This window comes from Cynocephalus volans, chromosome 4, assembly GCF_027409185.1.
Source record: "Cynocephalus volans isolate mCynVol1 chromosome 4, mCynVol1.pri, whole genome shotgun sequence".
Classification (NCBI taxonomy): domain Eukaryota; kingdom Metazoa; phylum Chordata; class Mammalia; order Dermoptera; family Cynocephalidae; genus Cynocephalus; species Cynocephalus volans.
The window spans coordinates 146683782-146703860 of record NC_084463.1 but is presented as its reverse complement, the minus strand read 5'-3'; the positions used below and the strand labels follow the sequence as shown (position 1 = coordinate 146703860).

At 37.8% G+C, this 20079-nt stretch overlaps 1 pseudogene; it reads left to right on the top strand.

The window, feature by feature from the left end:
- The first annotated feature begins 2043 nt into the window (after window positions 1–2043).
- LOC134377387 (U4 spliceosomal RNA) lies at window positions 2044–2175 on the top strand (annotated as a pseudogene).
- Window positions 2176–20079: the final 17904 nt, after the last annotated feature.

Genomic DNA, 20079 nt, shown 5'->3' with positions numbered 1-20079 from the left:
GACTGTCACCACCTTCTGCTTTATTTTCTAGAATTTTTTTCAAAACTCTTTCGGTGAGATAAGTAATAAAGGAGGAGGAAATAGACACTAAAAAGAGAGGTAGAAGACAGTGGGGCATTGTTTTATTTATAATGCTATTTAGGTAATGACAGTGCTCAAAAATAAAACTTCAGTTTCCAGATTGCAAAAAAACATATTCAAGGAAAATTTACAAGCTCAATGTAAAAAGGCATGGTTTCAGTCACTTTATAAATATAACTACAAGTCTGTCTCATTTTGATAACTGGAAAATAAAGGGATTGAAGTAGATAATCTCAGAATCCTTTCCTGCTAAACTATCTATGATACTATTAGTGCAGACCTACCTTATTCTATTGTGCTAACATTTCCTCTTTCATTTTTCATGCTTTTATGCTTAGATAATGATTTCCAAGCTTGTCACTGTTATTGAAAAACACTAGCCAGTGGTAAATGAAATCAGATCATTTCAGTGAGCAAATTTAACTAAATTTTCAAATTCACTGTGGAGCTACTTAAAAATCGAAGACGTCCTTGGAGAAAGAGCAGAACACAGTGGTGAATGCTGTGACCTCTGGAGCCACACTGCCTCTGTTGCAATCCCAGCTTCACCACTTGCTAGGTGACTTTGGGCAACTTAATAAACCTGTATGTGCCTCAGTTTCACCATTTTTAGATTTGAGCTACAAATACTGCTTACCTCTAAGTGCTGCTGTTTTATTATGACAAAGAAAAGTGCCTAGCACACTGCCAGACACCGGGTAAAGGCTCAATATGAAATAAATAATAATGGTAGCTATTATCAGTGTTCTTTAATATTCACTATGAACATTACATCACAACAAGTCATCTGGATCTTTGTCAACATGATAAGAATTTTAGACATAGTCCAGGCTACAAGTAAATATACCTACAATTCACAAACCCCTTTTTGGGCACATGGTAAAATTATGTTTTAGGAATTATCTATTTTACCATATATGAGTGGTAATATTTACCTATGACGAAATGTATTTTGATGAGTATCAAGCAGAACAATAGGAAAAAAGTTGAATCCGCATCACAGAAGAAACTAAATAGTAGAAAATGAAAGAAAAAAGAATCAAATCAGGCAACAGAAAAATTACATTTATAAATGAATATCCACAAGTAATAAGAATATTAACGTAAAAATTCAAAGAGGCTAGAATTCTTTACAAAATCTTCTCCATAAGTGTTTCCTTTTGTGAGAAAGGACTGGAAGCATAACCTCCTGAGGGTCTGTGCGGTAGACACTTAGGAGTCTTCCTGGGGACCCATAATAAATAAATACAGAGCACATCCCAGTAAAGAATTTTTTTTAATTTTTAAAAATTATTTCTGAAAGGTTCTAGATTTGATGGTTAAGTACAAACTCAAATAACAGAGAATAATGGGACAAGAACAGATACAAACCTAACTTTCTGATTATTCACTACTGAGTAAAATTACAGAATTACTAAACCTCAAATGTAGATGGCGTTTTGGCAGCCAGAGAAGACGTTTACAGAAGAGTTGGAGCTTTCTTTAGAAGCCAGCTGTAATGAGCATTCTGCATGTCTCATCCACACTGCTGCCTCCAGTTGAGTCAAGAGTTCTGCCATTGCTGAAGCTATAGACTGATAAAGGTGACCAGTTGAAGAACATAGGCATATAGACTAATCTATGTCTATTTCTTTTTTTAACACCTTACTTTCTACAAGGTTTGGTGCCCTTAATCCCCTTAATGATCAGTAGTGTACTTCACTAAATAAATATTTTATTGGAAAGTTTAATTATTTATTTCTACAAAATAAGGTATGCAAACTAGCATCTATATTGTATCATCAAATATTTGATATCTATAAAAACTAAAAAGCAGTATTACTAGTCTTTCAACTTAAACCATAAATGACACTTTTCTAGGAAAAAACATACTTTCTTAAGAATGCAGCTTTTTTTAAAGATAAAATTCCTTTACACTATAACACACCTGGTATGAAATGCAATTTTAAATTCTCTAATTCAAGCTTTGCGCAGTGGCAGTATCGTAGCCAATGAGGTTTATCTGAGGCGCGATTATTGCTAATTGAAATTCTCTAATTCAAATACATCTAAAGTAGTCACACATCTTTATTAACATGTCATGTTAAATGTAATATACCATAAACTAAGATTATAAATCCTTTGGTTTATTTCTTATACCTGTAACATACCGCATGTTCCTCCTGTTATTTGGAAAAATGGAAAATAAGCATCTATTAGGTTATATACTAAAACCAAAAATAGTTTCTATATTCTGATTATTTTCTGTGTTGTACTACCTTAGTTTTCCAAACTCAGATTCCTCCAATAAAAGCATATGACATTTAAGACAGCTATATTTCACTATATTAAAGGACTTTTTAATGAGTATTTCTTTTCAGCTGTTTCAAAACTCACATCTTGGGTCTTGTACTTCATCCAGAAAACCAATGCTTCTTTCACTGAAGGTAACTGTAAATATGTCACGTATCCACCTGTGATCACAGAACATACAATAAAGTATGAGTTGTCAGTGGATCTAGAAATAGTTCCAAGTGGCTACATTTCCATATTTTCACACAGGCTTCCCATCATCTCCGTCTTTCAGAGGAGTGTAAAAAAATCAAAAGCAAATGCCTATAATATAAAAAACATTTAGATATAATGTAAGGTACTTGAATATTATCACCTGCTAAACAGTTTGTTCACAGAAAAACAAAGATGCTATGTGTGCATGTCTATGTAAATTCAGACCTAATTAGTAAAAATTAACCTAGCCAAATCCATTATTTGGTGGCACATAAACAAACTGAAAATTTTTAAATACTGAAATTATGTACTTGGATTTTTCTCTTTTCAGTCCATATGGTGAAACAATCAAAAAGTATTTTACTTTGAGAATTTAGGAAAACATTTATGTCCCTAGTTATTAAGCTCCCCACCTGACAAGTCGAATGCCGGAATTTAACTTCATTGAAAAGATGGTGACAGAGTTTTCTCACGTGTAGAAGCAGAACTTTCCAGTCCCTTAGTCATTCAAACAGCATGTCCCTAAGACCACTCCTTTCCTTATTAAAAGCATGTTCCTATTTCCCTCAGTCTCCACACAGGAAATTAAAACTTTCCACCAATTTCTACAAGCAATGATGGATATAACAAGAAAACCTCACACCTAGAGGACTAGATACTAATTGAAGACATACATTAGCTGGGACAGAAATTTGAGTTTTCAGAAATCTTTTAGGCCATTATACCTGGAACATAAGTCTTCCATTTATAGGTACAGACACAATCTATGACCTTTTGCATCATCCCTATTTTAAATGAAAGAGACTGTATGGTCATTATAGATTAGTTTATTAGAATATTTGGAACAAATTCAAATGAACTAATCTCTCCTGAACTGTTTTCTGCCCTAGAACAATCCCTAGAGGAAAATACTTAGGTCTTGCCAAAAAAGAGTAGATAAATGCCAAGTAATATGAAAAGACTATAACATGAAAGGCAAAATTCTAAAGTAAATTAAATAACAAAATATGATTTTCACATTATAAAATATTTATGTAAGGCAAATAATATTTAAGCTAGAATGACAGTGGAAGCAGCCTGTAGTTCATTTTCCTAACCACACCTCTAGCAAAGGAGGCTTTACTCTGGCTATTAGACAGTCTCTGCCCAAGAAACCCTAAGGCTCAAAAGCAACATGGGAACCTGGGAGAATTTTGAAGTTGCCATTCTAATTCTTGGAAAGTTAGGTAATCATAGTTCTGCACTTTTCATTGGAGTGGAGGCTTTCAATCAAGACCTGAGTCTGGGACAGATGTAACCATAATGATCTTTAGTCCATTAATTCAATCTGTTAATTCCAATCCAATATCAATTGAAGAACAGTTTCTACAAGAAAGAAATTGTTATTTTCCAAAGAATGGTGTCTGAGGGCTTCCACTGCTATTTCCTTAACTTGGCTTGCCATTAGCTCTACAAAATATCATGATGTCATTGGCATATTATGAGCTAAATACTGAATCTTCCATGTCATAAGGGCCTTAGGTAAAGAGTCACATAAATAATTATCTGAACCAGCTAAAGATCTCTATTGTGTAATGGGCTCAACTAAGAATATTTCATTCAACAACTATAGAATATACGTTCTTCTCATCCACATGGAACATTCTCCAGGATAGATCTATAGTAGGTCACAAACCAAGTCTCAATAAATTTTTAAAAATTAAAATCATTTCAAATATCTTTTCAGAAAAGAACAGATTAAAGCTAGAAATTAATAACAAGTGAAACTCAAGACATTATACAAATCAATGGCCATTAAACAATAGACTAATGAACAACTGTGGGTCCAAGAAGAAATTAAACAGGAAATCAAAAATTTTCTAGAAAACAAAAATAAAGGCACATCATAACAAAACCTGTGGGATATTGCAAAGCAGTACTGAAAAGGAAGTTCATTGAAATTAATGATTATATCAAAAAATAGAAGGATTTCAAATAATCAAGCAAATGCTACACCTCAAGAACTAGGAAAACTAGAACAATCCAATCCCAAAGTTAATAGATGGAAAGAAATAATAAAAATAAGATCAAAATTAAATGATATAGAGACCCCCAAAATGATACAATAGATCAATGAAACAAAAATATGGGGGTTTTTTGAGGAGAAGATTTTTAAAAAAGGTGAGCCAGTAGCTAAATTAACAAAAATAAAGTAGACAGAACACCCAAATAGCAAAAATCAGAAATGAAAAGGGAGACATTACAGCCAATATCACAGAAATACAAAGAATCATTACAGGCTATTACAAACAACCATATGCCAACAAATTTGAAAACCTGGAGAAAATGGACACATACAAACTACAAGACTGAACAAAGAAGACATAAAAAACCTGAACAGACCAATAACAAGCAATGAAATTGAAACAGTAACCATCAGTTTCCCAACAATGAAAAGCCCAGAATCAGATGGCTTTACTGCTGAATTCTGTCAAACACTTAAAGAGGAATTAATACCATTCTCTTCAAACTAATCCAAAGAATTGAAACAGAGGACACTCTCCCAAACTCATTTTATGAGGTCAGCATCACCTTGATACTAAAACCAGACAAAAATACAATCAAAAAAGTAAACTACAGACCAATATCTCTAATGAATATAGACACAAAAATCCTCAACAAAATACTAGCAATCAGAATACAGCAACACATAAAAAAAATTACACACCATGATCAAGTGGAATTCATTCCAGGGAGACAAGGATGGTTCAACATATGTAAGTTAATAAATGATACACCACAACAGCAAAATCGAGGACAAAAGCAATAAGATTATCTCAACAGATTCAGAAAAAGCATTCAAAAAAATTCAACATCTTATTCATGATAATGGCTCTCAGAAAATTATGTATAGAAGGAAGTACCTCAGCACAATAAAGGCCATATAATATAACAAACCCATCACCAATATCATCCTGCATAGGAAAAAAATCAGAAAGCCTTTCCCTTAGGAACAGGAACAAGTCAAGGATACCCACTCTCACCACTCCTATTTAACAAACTGCTTGAAGTACTAGCCAGAGCAATCAGTCAAGAGGAAGAAATAAAGGGCATCCAGACTGGAAAAGATGAAACCAAACTGCCCATTTCTGCAAAGGACATGATCCTATATATAGAAAAACCTGAAGACTCTACCAAAATATTCTTAGAGCTAATTAATAATTTCAGTAATGTTGCAGGATGTGAAATCAACATCCTAAAATCAGTTGTTTGTATTCTCCAATAATGAACTAACAGAAAGAGAAGTCAAGAAAGTAAGCTCAATTACAATAGTCACCAGAAAAATAAAATATCTAGGAATCAATTTAATCAAGGAGGTAAATGATCAATACAATGAGAACTACAAATCACTACCAAAAGAAATTAAAGAGGACACAGAAAGATGGTAAAACATGCCATGCTTTTGGATTGGAATAGTTAACATTGTGAAAATATCCATACTACCCAAAGCAATCTACAGATTCAATGCAAATCCCATCAAAATACCAATGATATTCTTCACAGAAATAGAAAAAAAACAATTCTAACATTCATATGGAATAACAAAAGACCCCAAATAGACAAGCATTCTGAGCAAAAAAAAAAAAAAAAAAGAGCCAGAGGCACAACACTCCCTCACTTCAAATTACATTACACAGCTATAGTAATCAAAACAGCATGGTACTGGCATAAAAATAGACATATGGGCCAATGGAACAGAACAGAGAACACAGAAATCAACCCAGGTACTTACATACTATTGATCTTTGACAAAGGCAACAGGAACATACCTTGGGAAAAAGACTGCCTCTTCAATAAATGGTGCTGGGAAAACGGGATATCCATATATGGAAGAATGAAACTAGACCCGTACCTCTCACCATATACCAAAATCAACTCCAAATGGATCAAAGACTTAAATATAAGACCTGAAACTATAAAACTACTGAAGGAAAACATAGGGGAAACACTTCAGGAAGTAGAACTGGGCAAAGACTTTATGAATAATACCCCAAAAGCACAGCAACAAAAGAAAAAATAAATAACTGGGATTATATCAAACTAAAAAGCTTCTGCACAGCAAAGGAAACAATCAAGAGAGTGAAAAGATAATGCACAAAATGAGAGAAAATATTTGCAAACTATGCAACTGGCAAGGGATTAATAAAGAGAATATACAAGGAACTCAAACAAGCACACAATAAAAAAAACCAATTAAAAACAGGCAAAGGAGCTGAATAGACATTTTTCAAAGGAAGAAATACAAATGGCCAACAGGTGCATGAAAAAATGCTCAACATCACTAATAATCAGGAAAATGCAAATCAAAACCACATTGAGATATCATTTCACTGGCTAAAATCAAAAAGACTGAGAACAAATGCTGACAAGGATACAGAGAAAGGGGAACATTTCTACACTGTTGGTGGGTCTTTGAATTAGTACAGCCACTATGGAAAACAGTATAGAGGTTTCTCATACAACTACAGATAGATCTACCTTACAATCCAGCGATCCCACATCTGGGTATATACCCAAAGGAATGGAAATCATCATGTTGAAGGAATATCTGCACTTCCGTGTTTATTGCAGCTCTATTTACAATAGCCAAGACTTGGAGTCATCCAAAATGTCCACTGACAGATGACAGGAAAAAGAAAATGTGGTATACATACTCAATAAAATACTACTGTGCCATTAAAAGGAGTGAAATTCTGACCTTTGCAGCAACATGGATGAACTTAGAGAAAACTATGTTAAGTGAAATAGGCCAGGCACAGAAAGAAAAATACCACATTTCCTCACTCATAAGTGGGAGCTAAAAGAAAGGAAGGAAGGTAGGGAGAGAGAAAGAGAGAAGGAGAGAAGGAGAGGAGAGAAAGGAAAAAATCACAATAATACATTAACTTTCAATAAAGAAAGAGAGAACAGAACTGTGGTTATTAGCGGTGGGAAAGGGAGAGGAAGAGGGAGGTTGGTGAGAGACTAGTTAAGAGTCACAAAGATTGATTACATTTCATAAACATGAGTATACTAATTATTCTGGTTTGATCACCTCATGTTGTACACATGTATTGATATGCTATTCTGTACCCCACAAATATATATAATCATTTATCTCTCAGTAAAAAACTGTCAAAAGAAAAAATGAAAATAGATATTCAAACAAACAAACAAAAGCCCAAGCCTTTGTCAACTGAATGTAGGTGGTCTGGCCGAGAGCTAGTTTTGCTCTCAACAGTCTCAGGTTGCCATCTGCTGCAGAAGACACTGCCAGAAAGGCTCTTGAACTGAGACTTCCTTGCAAGAAAGACGTCAACCTTTCCCAGGAGACTAGACGTCCGACCAAACTCACCGACCTCTCTGTGCATTGACGAGTTTGTTAACTCAGACTGTTGCATTCTATCTGCCTCGATACCCTCACTTAATTGTATTGCTATTAGTACTTCGAATAATAAGTGAATTCAGTGCTGCATAGCTTGAGCCTGTGTGCTTGCAGCTCCGACTACCGAGGGAACAGGTTATGACCAACGGAATTGCCCCCTAGGGGAACTCTATAGTAGCCCGTGGCTGATATTAATGATCCTTGCATTAATAAAAGTCTAACATTGTGGAAAGACACAAACGTGTTTGACCTTGGTTGCTTGTAACCTCCATTTGCTCATGACACAGTATATTCAACATTATACAATGTAACCATTTTTTGTGGCCCTTTACCAGTTTCTTGCTAACCTCTCCTCCCCCTCACCCTTTCCCACCTCTGGTAACCTCAGTTCTGTTCTCTCCTTTTGAAAGTTCAACATATTATTGTGATTATTCTTTCTTTCTTTCTCTCTCTCTCTCTCTCTCTCTCTCTCTCTCTCTCTCTCTCTCTCTCTCTCTCTCTCTCTCTCTCTTTCATTTGATTCTTCTTTATACTTGCTCAAATCTGCTATTGGCCCCCTTAGTGAATTTTTTTTATTTCATATATTTTACTTTCTCCTCTGTATTTTTTGCTCTTTTTTATAATTTGTATCATTTCATTACTATAAATCATCTACTGTTTTAGTCATTATTCTATAGTCCTTTCCTTTAGCTCTTCTACCCATGGTTACCTTTAGTTCTTTGAATATGTTTAAAATAACTAATTTAAAGTATTTGTCTAGTATGTCCAATGTCTGGGACACCATTTGTACTGACTTATTTTTTCCCATGTATGGGCCATACTGTCTTGCTTCTTGACATGTCTCTTACATTTTGATAAAGAACAGAAATTTAAATAATATGATGTGGTAATGCTGGGAATTATATTCAACCTACCACCACCACCCAAGACTGGTTGTAGACCCTGTTTTTCATTGTTGTTACTTGTTTTTTTATTGACTTTCCTGAACTAATTTTTCTAGTCTGCATCATTTGTAATGTGTGCTCCTGGAGTCTTTGCTCAGTTAGCTCAGTCATCAGCTAATTTTTGGATAAGAATTTCCTTAACTGCCTTGACCCAATAAGTTTCCCAGTCTTTTTTAGGGATTTTGTGTTTTTGTTGAGGCATGCTTTCAAACTTCCAGCAAACAGTTTATACTTCTACCTCCTCCTTTTTCTCACTGTGAAGAACCTAGAGAATAGTCAGGAGTAAAAAGTAGGAGCCTTCTTAGGTTATTTCTGTGTACTCACAGAAGCCTGGACATGTACATGGCTTTCTTGACCCCCAGAGACATGTGGGAGCTTTCCAATTCCCTTTATGGGTACCTTATTCCACAGCTTTTCCTTTTAAGATTTTTGTTCAGCTTCATATTTGTCTTCTGTATTCTTATCTCAGGCAGGTGTAATATTAAACAATTGCTGCTGATTTTTTTTTTAAATGCCCCATGGAAAAGGATCTCCCTGAATGAGCTCTGATTCACATTAAATAAAGACAGTCTCTGTTGGTAGGTGTTATAGAATGAAAGATGGGCCAAATAATGACAATTCTCTGAGATGGAGAATTTGGGGAACCTCCAAACCTGTTCTGCCACGTCTAGTGAATGTCAGACTGCTGGTTTCTATGGCTACTATATTTGCAAGGCTACTGTGATGCAGGTGACAGTGTTAGATAATACAGTTAAAATGCCACAAAACTCACTTTTGTTAATAAAATTCAGCTCTTTTTTCTTAAATAAACAGTGTTTGGATTGTTGATAGCCTTTGGTTAATTTAAACACATCTGCAAAATTTGGTTTGGACAGTTTCTGCCAGCGTTCTCATTGCTTTTATGAAAAAATGAATTTTCAGGGTAAAATTTATCACATTAAATGCTCACTTCAGAAGAATGGAAAGATGGCAAGTGAACAACCTAACACTTCACCTTAAAGAACTAGAAAAACAAGAACAATCCAAACCTAAAGTTAGCAGACGGAAAGAAATCATTAAGATCAGAGCAGAAGTGAATGAAATTGAAAACCAAAAAACAATTCAAAAGATCAACGAATCAAAAAGTTGGTTTTTTGAAAAGGTAAATAAAATTGACAAACCATTAGCATGCCTAACAAAAAAAAGAAGAGAGAAGACTCAAATAACAAAAATTAGAAATGAAAAAGGTGATATTACAACTGATTCATCTGAAATACAAGGAATCATTCGAGACTACTCTAAACAACTATACGCCAACAAATTTGAAAATCTGGAGGAAATGGATAAATTTCTGGACACACACAAGCTCCCAAAACTGAACCATGAAGACGTAGAAAATTTGAACAGACCAATAACAATAAAGGAGATTGAAGCTGTTATCAGAAGGCTCCCAACAAAGAAAAGCCCAGGACCAGATGGATTCACAGCAGAATTTTACCAAACATTCAAACAGGAATTGACACCGATTCTTTACAAACTATTCCAAAAGATTGAAACTGATGCAAATCTCCCAAACTCATTCTATGAAGCAAACATCATCCTGATACCAAAACCAGGTAAAGATATAACCAAAAAAGAAAACTACAGGCCGATATCCTTGATGAATATAGATGCAAAAATCCTCACTAAAATACTAGCAAACAGAATACAGCAACACATACGTAAAATTATACATCACGATCAAGTGGGATTCATCCCAGGGATGCAAGTTTGGTTCAACATACGCAAATCAATAAATGTGATGCACCATATTAATAAACTCAAACACAAGGACCATATGATCATCTCTATAGATGCTGAAAAAGCATTTGATAAAGTTCAGCACTCATTCATGACAAAGACCCTCTATAAGTTAGGTATACAGGTAAAATATCTCAACATAATTAAAGCCATATATGCCAAACCCACTGCCAATATCATCCTGAATGGGGAAAAGCTGAAAGCTTTTCCTTTAAGAACAGGAACTAGACAAGGATGCCCACTCTCACCACTCCTATTCAACATAGTGTTGGAAGTACTAGTCAGAGCAATCAGAGAAGAGAAGGAAATAAAGGGCATCCAGATTGGAAAAGATGAAGTCAAACTGTCCCTGTTTGCAGATGACATGATCCTATATATCGAACAGCCTAAAACCTCTACAAAAAAAACTGTTGGAATTGATAAATGATTTCAGCATAGTAGCAGGATACAAAATCAACACACAAAAATCAGTAGCATTTCTTTTCTCCAATAGTGAACATGCAGAACGAGAAATCAAGAAAGCCTGCCCATTTACAATAGCCACCAAAAAAATAAAATGCTTAGGAATTGAGTTAACCAAGGAGGTGAGAAATCTCTATAATGAGAACTACAAACCACTGCTGAGAGAAATTAGAGAGGATACAAGAAGATGGAAAGATATCCCATGCTCTTGGATTGGAAGAATCAACATAGTGAAAATGTCCATACTACCCAAAGTGATATACAAATTCAATGCAATCCCCATCAAAATTCCAAAGACATTTTTCTCAGAAATGGAAAAAACTATCCAGACATTTATATGGAACAATAAAAGACCACGCATAGCCAAAGCAATGCTGAGCAAAAAAAATAAAGCTGGAGGCATAACACTACCTGACTTTAAGCTATACTACAAAGCTATAATAACCAAAACAGTATGGTACTGGCATAAAAACAGACACACTGACCAATGGAATAGAATAGAGAATCCAGAAATCAACCCACACACTTACTGTCAGCTGATCTTTGACAAAGGCACCAAGCCGATTCACTGGGGAAGGGACTGCCTCTTCAGCAAATGGTGCTGGGATAACTGGATATCCATATGCAGGAGAATGAAACTAGATCCATACCTCTCGCCATATACTAAAATCAACTCAAAATGGATTAAGGATTTAAATATACACCCTGAAACAATAAAACTTCTTAAAGAAAACATAGGAGAAACACTTCAGGAAATAGGACTGGGCACAGACTTCATGAATACGACCCCCAAAGCACGGGCAACCAAAGGAAAAATAAACAAATGGGATTATATCAAACTAAAAAGCTTCTGCACAGCAAAAGAAACAATTAACAGAGTTAAAAGACAACCAACAGAGTGGGAGAAAATATTTGCAAAATATACATCTGACAAAGGATTAATATCCAGAATATATAAGGAACTCAAACAACTTTACAAGAAGAAAACAAGCAACCCAATTTAAAAATGGGCAAAAGAGCTAAATAGGCATTTCTCTAAGGAAGATATACAAAGGGCCAACAGACATATGAAAAAATGCTCAACATCACTCAGCATCCGGGAAATGCAAATCAAAATCACATTGAGATACCATCTAACCCCAGTTAGGATGGCTAAAATCCAAAAGACTCTGAACGATAAATGCTGGCGAGGTTGCAGAGAAAAAGGAACTCTCATACATTGTTGGTGGGACTGCAAAATGGTGCAGCCTCTATGGAAAATGGTATGGAGGTTCCTCAAACAATTGCAGATAGATCTACCATACGACCCAGCTATCCCACTGTTGGGAATATACCCAGAGGAATGGAAATCATCAAGTCGAAGGTATACCTTTTCCCCAATGTTCATCGCAGCACTCTTTACAATAGCCAAGAGTTGGAACCAGCCCAAATGTCCATCATCAGATGAGTGGATACGGAAAATGTGGTCCATCTACACAATGGAATACTACTCAGCTATAAAAACGAATGAAATACTGCCATTTGCAACAACATGGATGGACCTTGAGAGAATTATATTAAGTGAAACGAGTCAGGCACAGAAAGAGAAATACCACATGTTCTCACTTATTGGTGGGAGCTAAAAATTAATATATAAATTCACACACACACACACACACACACACACACACAAACCGGGGGGGGGGTAAGAAGATATAACAACCACAACTACTTGAAATTGATACAACAAGCAAACAGAAAGGACATTGTTGGGGGGGAGGGGGGGAGGGAGAAGGGAGGGAGGTTTTGGTGATGGGGAGCAATAATCAGCCACAATGTATATCGACAAAATAAAACTTTTAAAAAAAAATGAATTTTCAGAGGCTCTTACTCCACCATTTGGAACTGCCTCTCTTGATCTCTTATATTTTGGAATCAACATATAATGTATTTGGACATGTGCCACTGTTTATTGGATTACCTATAAAGTGGTCAGTTTTGAGTGAACTCAAAGTAAGAGAAGACTCTACAGAAGTTCCTGGGTATACTACATTCTTTCCTGACAAGTGGGTCTTATAACCATGCAGGATTGTGCTGGGATATTTTTGTGACAGAAAGTGGTATAATATGGACATCTGGAAAGCCCCAGTAGGAGATTCACAGTGCAGATCCCTAGAATGTTTAATGACCCCATATACTCTTCTATTGACAAATAATCTCTCTTTGGCAAACCAATCAAAGACTTGCTAAGAGGACTTGATAAAATCTAAGTTCAACCATTCAATTCCAAGAGACTATGAGAACCAAAATATCCATTGTAAAAAAGGTATTATATATAGAGAGAGAGAGGAGAGAGAGAGATAGTATTCATCCATTTCTGTGGCTTAGAACAAAATACTTGGAAATGGGTAATTTGTAAGAAAACATAATTTATTGCTTACAGTTTTGGAGGCTGAAAATCCAGAGGGAACACATCTGGTAAAGGCTTTACTGGTGGCAACAATGGTGCAGAGTTCTCACATGGCAGAATGGCAGAGCAGAGAGATAAAGACTCCAAAATGCTCACCTTTTACAGCCCACAGAATCACGCCTGTGACAACCATTATTAATCCATTCACTATGGCATGGTCCTCACAATCTAATCACCTCTTCAAAACCTCACCTTCAATTATTGTAATAGGATTTCCCACCCTCTTTACAGTCACAGTAGGGATGAAGTTTCTAATACATGAAACTTGGGAGACACAATTCAATCCATATCAAGAACTGAGTTCCACTTTTTGAATAGAAATGTTTTACATAAGTCTATGCACATGCAGGTACAGAACATGGAAGTAATTGGAACATCGGGCTCAAATTCTCATATTAACTGCTCCTTTTGTTTCATACCTTCCTCTCATTTATGCCTAGGGCCTCATGAGGAGTAATCTAAGGGAATTAACAGATTTCTATAAAGGTGAAAACATGACTTCTTTGGATGAGTTTACATGGTATGCTGGCTTCCAGCAGAACATTATTACATCACAGTCCCACAAGGGTAGTCTTAGAAGGGAGAAGTGAAGGAAATAGCCCCAGTGGACATTATTTCAGGAGTTACAGCTGGATGTGAATTTTTCAAAGAAGAGATGGCCTGATATATAGATATACCTCATTTATGGCTTGGCCAGATGGTCAGAAACTTGAAAAAAAGAAGATTTAAAGTTTCATGACAAAAAGGTACAGAAGATAAGTCAGTGAATACACTTCTCACAGCAGGCACTATCCATGAAGCTACTGATGTTCCACATATGTGCCCACCAGACATTAATGAAAAGACTTCTCTGATAATCAAGTTGACAAGATGACCCATCTTTCAAGTTCATCCAAGTCTTCAGTGTTTATTAAATGGATCCATGTACAAACTTGCTCTATTAACAGTTGAATATTGGGCTCAGTAACATGGATTTGTTCTCACCAAGGCTGCTCTGGCAACTTCGGCCACATAATGATAACCTAATATCAGTGAAGGCCTTTGCAGACAACCCAATTAAGCACCAGTCACCAGGGACCAGTCAGATATCTGATATCAGACTTATTATGTTAGACCCAATCAAACAGAGAAAAAGGCAATGATTTGTTCAAAGGAATAGACATATTCTGTTTATAGCACTACTGTACATGAATTCATAAAATCCCTTTTGTTCCTTACCATGAAATCCAACCCAACATTGCCTCTAACCAAGAACCCTATATTGCACTAAAGCAATGTCTCGTGGTCAAAACTCCACTGATCTCACAACTTTCCCCATTATCCAGAAGCATCTGACATGATAAAACGATGGCTGCTAAAAGGTCACAGTGCTACCTGGGAGACAAGAGACAACGCGGAACAACGCTGGTCTCCCACCATACAGGATTTAATATAGTCTTAAGCCATGAGCTGTACCTAAATCAAGATCATCTCTCCTGTAGTCAGAGTCAACAAGTCCGTGAACCTAATGCAGAGGTCAGAGTGGCCCCTGTCACTATTACACAGAATACACAAATTAAGCCAGTTGGGGTATTTTTTATTCATGCCCTTGGAAGTTTAGAATGCTTAAAAGCCCTAGTGCCCAAAGAATGAACATTTCTACCAATGAACACAGTCATTGTTCTTTTATATTTTAAATGGAAACTGTCCCATAATTACATTTGGCTCCCTATGCTGATGAAACAGGAAGAAAGAGATCACTGCCCTGAGCTGAGTAAATGATCCTAATTAACACAGGGGAATTGGGTTACAGCACACAAAGGAAGGCATGGTAAACTATGTCTGAATCCTCCTCTTACCCCTATATCCAGTAGAGGACTGTTGGGCTGGATCACAGACCATTCTGCTCCGTCCTGTGCAGGTCCTGAGTCAGGTAAGCGAAAAAAAAAAACGAGTAGCCACCTGCAAAGTGGACATGCTTTATTCTTCAGACACGAGTTCTGCTGACCAGCGGTTCAGAGCTGCTGCCTTCCATACCAAAGTACACAATAGTGGCAACGAGCCATAGGGGTACACGGGCACACATGGGCACTAACCCTGCTCTTACGTAACTTGTTTACAATGGATATGCTGAATCATACCCAGCCAGATGCGAGGCTGGAGGGCCCGACCAAACCAACTCCACTTTCCTCACAAGGACAATGAGAAATTAAGGCAAACTAACAAAACAGAACCACTATAAATTTGAATTCTATGGTAATGAAAGTTTATATAACCCAACTTGGTAAAATACTCAAACCTTTTGAGGAACTAGCAGAAAGTAAAAGCAATAGCTTCCGTGTAGCTGGAACCACCCTCTTCCAGTAATTCACTACAATGAAGACAAAGGGGAAAAGGAGAGGTGCCTGGTACATGTTCTTTAAACCTTTTAGAAAGCATGGAATTGTTGCTTTGGCCACATACATTCGAATCTACAAGAAAGGTAATATTATTGTAAACATCAAGGGAATGGGTACTGTTCAAAAAGGAATGCCCCACAAATGTTACCCTGGTAACTGAAAGAGTCTACAATGCTACCAGCATGCTGTCGGCATTGTTGTAAACAAGGGCAAGATTCTTGCCAAGAGAATTAACATGCGTATTGAGCATATAAGCACTCTAAGAGCTGAAAGAGCTTCCTGAAATGTGTGAAGGAAAAAGAAGGAAGCAAAAGAGAAAGGAACCTGAGTTCAACTGAAGTGCCAGCCTGCTCCCCGCAGAGAAGGACACTTTGTGAGAACTAATAGCAAAGAGCCTGAGCTGTTGGAACCTATTCCATATGAATTCATGGCATAATGGGTGAAAAAAATGTAAAATAAAAGACCAAGACCTTTGCACTGTAAAAAAAGAAAAAGAAAATAAAAGAAAGTGGAAGGAATATAAAATGGATGTTTTAAGAGGAAGTTATGATTATTAATTTGGGTCACGTGACAAGCTTTTACACTTGGCCTGAAATAGGTGTTTTTCATATATATATATATATATATATATATATATATGTTTCCTTAGTCCTTTCCCTTTTTTCCCCCTGATACTTCCCGTAAGAGTGTTGGTGGTTTATATTTCAACTTAGACTTGAGGTGGAGGTATGTATAAGTTGAAATCAATTGATAATCTGGAATGTGAAGGGACTTTGTGTGTTCCTGTTGGGGAAAAGCCAAAAGTGGATGGTAGGAGCAAATGATAGATGGCTATAGCTATAACGCATTTACTCATAAAGATTTAATGCTAATCTTTCCATTTTATTCTGGACTCTAGGAAGCTGACCCTACAGAGCATCCACCAAGCAAATTTGTCCTTTAGCTGTTGGTTAGGACAGGCCAATAGGAGGATATAACAGGAGATTGGAGAGTGAAAAGAAAAGACATCAAGATATTTATTCCCCTGGCATTTTCTCCCAAGGACCATGATTTGGAAATGGCTGTGTCTCTCTAATCAAACTATAGCTCCCATAAAGTGATCCCTTCATTATCAGCTACAGCTAATACCATAGCACACGAAAAAATCTCCTCTTGCCGGTTCAGATCCAGAGACAGTCATGACCCCACTGTTGCAAGTTCTGGGTACTTCACCAGTTTGTTTAATAACCCTGCAAACTCTTCATTAACAGTTTTCAGTTGTTCCTTTGAAGTGTGGTGTATGTTTTTGTTGAGACACTGATATACAGGTGGGTAAGACAATTGTTAATGAACATGTTTTTATAGGGAAATGCCACAGGCATACCCACTGAAGCTAAGAATAAGTCAAGGTTTTCTCTATTCATTTATTATCCATGTTTTGTTATATCAAGTAATACAATAACATAATAAGGAGAGATATGAAATAAAATATTGGAAAGAAAATATTGAAAAGGAAAGTCCTTGTTTAAGATGATATCTATTTTTATCTAGCATATCCAAAAGAGTTAACTGAAAAATCTGTTGTATTTTACAAGAGAGTTCAGTACAGTGATTGAATTGAAGATTAACTTTCTTGAATACTGGCCACAATTATTTATAAATATAATGTGAAAAGAATATCTTTCATTAATATAACCCAATTACAGAATATAAATACAAACAAAAATGTAAAAATCTTATATGATGAAAACAAAAAACAAATTACCAAGATCTCATAGACCTAAATAGAGAGAATTTTCATGTTTCCTGATAGAATACAACAATGTGATTAAGATGTCAGTTCTTTTGCAAATTAATTACACATTTAATACATCACTAGTCAAAATCCTAATAGTGTTCTGAAATCTTCTGAAATTATTCTAATACTAATCTTGGAAAATGTTGATTTAATGAAAGTATTGAGTTATAGGCTTTATATCAGATATCAAAGTCTACTTACAGGTATACAACATCTTGCAATGTGAGATCCCTGGGTCACTGTCACCACTACCAATGGACTTTTGGACTTCCCAGCCTCAAAAACTATGGTGGTGGCAGCGGCAGCTAGCACGGAGTAGCTGAGGTGGAAAAGGCAGCCACTGGGCCTCAGGCAGCCGAGAAACTTGTGGACCTTTCTCTTGCCATCTCTTAAGGGAGGACCACTGCTGGTGGCTGGTCGTGGAGGGTGACCGCCACTTTGCCCTCGGCAGGTGAGGCTGCCTCAATTACAGGCAACAGCTTTGAAGTGTGGAGCAGGAAAAGAACTGTTTCTTAGCTGCAAAAGCGAGTCTCAAAACAGGGAACACGGCACCAGGGCTGCTGTGGATGCAGACAGGATCCCGGAGGCCGGGGCCATGCTGAAGGAGGCCAGCTACCCTATTCAGGATTCGAGGTTTCAGGCCGGCATTAAAGAAGATTCCTGGGAGCGCCCGCGCCGCGACTGAACAGCCCGAGGCGGCAGTGGCCGAGAACGGGAAAGGCGACAAACCAGAGACAGAGAGTGAGCTCCCGACCTGGCACAACCCTGTGAGTGACCCCTGGACCAGTCCTGTGGGCGGCAGACACCCACCCGGCTCCCGCCTGCATCACCAGGCCACTCAACGTCCCAGGGCTGCCTCCATTTTCACAGGTCCGGGCAGCTCCGCCTGGCTCAGCTGCCACTGAGCCCTCCCACTTGCTTGCCCCGGGGCGGGGCTTTCCGGAGCCTGCGGACCGGCCTCCCCTCCCACTCCCTCCGTGGTTCTCTGGCGGGTTGGTGGCGTGGGGCGTCCCCAGCCAGTGTTGGGAGGGCAAGGAAGTACCGGCTGGCCGACTGTCACTCCACTGCACCCTGGACTCTGGCCCCCAGTAAACTTCCTGTTACTGGGAGGCAGATACCATCTCTGCGGCCACCAGCTCGGAAAAAAAGCCTAAACAATTTCTGGTTGGGAATAGGGTGGTATGAGAGATCCCAGGTCGCTTGAACCTGCCAGAGAGCTGGCTGCAGGCGGGCGCTAGACTCGGTTTATACCGGGGGGATACAAAGGTGAACAAGTCCCGAGAAAGATCTACAAACTGCTACAAAGGCACCCAGAGTGACCGGTTGTCTGTGCCTAGCAGAAACCTGGTAGACTTCCTGGGCGAGGCGGTGCCGAGCAGGGTCTTGAAGGCCCAGCTGATAGACGAGGGGTGCAGAAGACACGCCCCAGCCCAGCACAGTGCGCACCGAGTGGGGAGACGTGCGGCCAGGGAGGTGGAGACTCGACAGAAACCACACACCTGGTGGGGTCGCCACTGCACGATCCAACAGCCTGGGCCAGAGCACACGGAACAGGGAGAAGTCCTGCACAGGAAGTGAAAGCTCAACAGCGATCACACACCCTGTGGTACGTGATCCACCAGCCCAGCAGAGTCCAAGCTGACCAGAAAGGTGGCTCCCCAGAGAAGCCCAAGACCCGAGGCAACCACACACACAAGGCATTAGAGGCCAACTGAGCAGCCACGGAGGTAGCCATACAAAATTGGCAACCACAGCAACATCCTAGTTATTCATTAGTCTCAAACCGGTGGACTGTGAAACCCCCTGCCACAATGAATAAACATCAATAAAAACATACCAGAAATACAAAAAATCAAGAAAGTACACCACCAAAAGTTAATAAATCTCAAACTCTAGATCCTATAGAACAAGAAGCCCTTGAAATGACTGACAAGGAATTTCGAGTGATAATTCTAAGGAAACTGAATAAGATACAAGAAAACACAGCTAGATATCATGATGAAATAAGGAAAAGTATACAGGGTCTGAAAGAGGAAATGTACAAGGAAATCAATGTCCTGAAAAAAAATGTAGCAGAACTTGCTGAACTGAAGAAGTTATTCAACGAAATAAAAAACACAATGGAGAGTTTAACCAGCAGGCTTGTCGAAGTTGAAGAGAGAACCTCTGAACTTGAAGATGGGCTGTTTGAAATAACACAAGCAGACAAAAAGAAAGAAAAAAGAATCAAGGACATGGAAGAAAATCTGAGAGAGATATCAGACAACCTTAAGCGCTCAAATATCCGAGTCATGGGTATTCCAGAAGGGGAGGAAAAT